Source organism: Pterocles gutturalis, unplaced genomic scaffold (assembly GCF_000699245.1).
Source record: "Pterocles gutturalis isolate BGI_N339 unplaced genomic scaffold, ASM69924v1 scaffold6415, whole genome shotgun sequence".
NCBI classification, from domain to species: Eukaryota; Metazoa; Chordata; class Aves; order Pterocliformes; family Pteroclidae; genus Pterocles; species Pterocles gutturalis.
Genome location: NW_010143358.1, coordinates 672 through 998, shown reverse-complemented (window position 1 = coordinate 998; position 327 = coordinate 672).

Genomic DNA, 327 nt, shown 5'->3' with positions numbered 1-327 from the left:
CCCCCCCCGCTCCCCGCCGAACCCGCCGCCTTCTGCTGGCCACGCACGGGCAGGCGAGGTGCTCTGAAGCTCTGCAGCACCGTACGAGGAGTCTGGAGGAGCACCCACACCCGATATGCACAGAGTTCCCAGCTCAACCCAAACAGCAATAAATCCTCAGGCCTGTGCAAGAGCTGTTGTGGTCCCGTTTCTTCTTCCGTCCCTGAAAGGGGAGGTCGGGCAGCTGCTGCAGCCTGGCGGCGCTGGGGTCGGATGCGCGCTCCGGCCGGTGCAGGGTAATTAAAGGAATTTTCACCAGGGATCCGGTGCCTGCGGGAAGGCGGATTC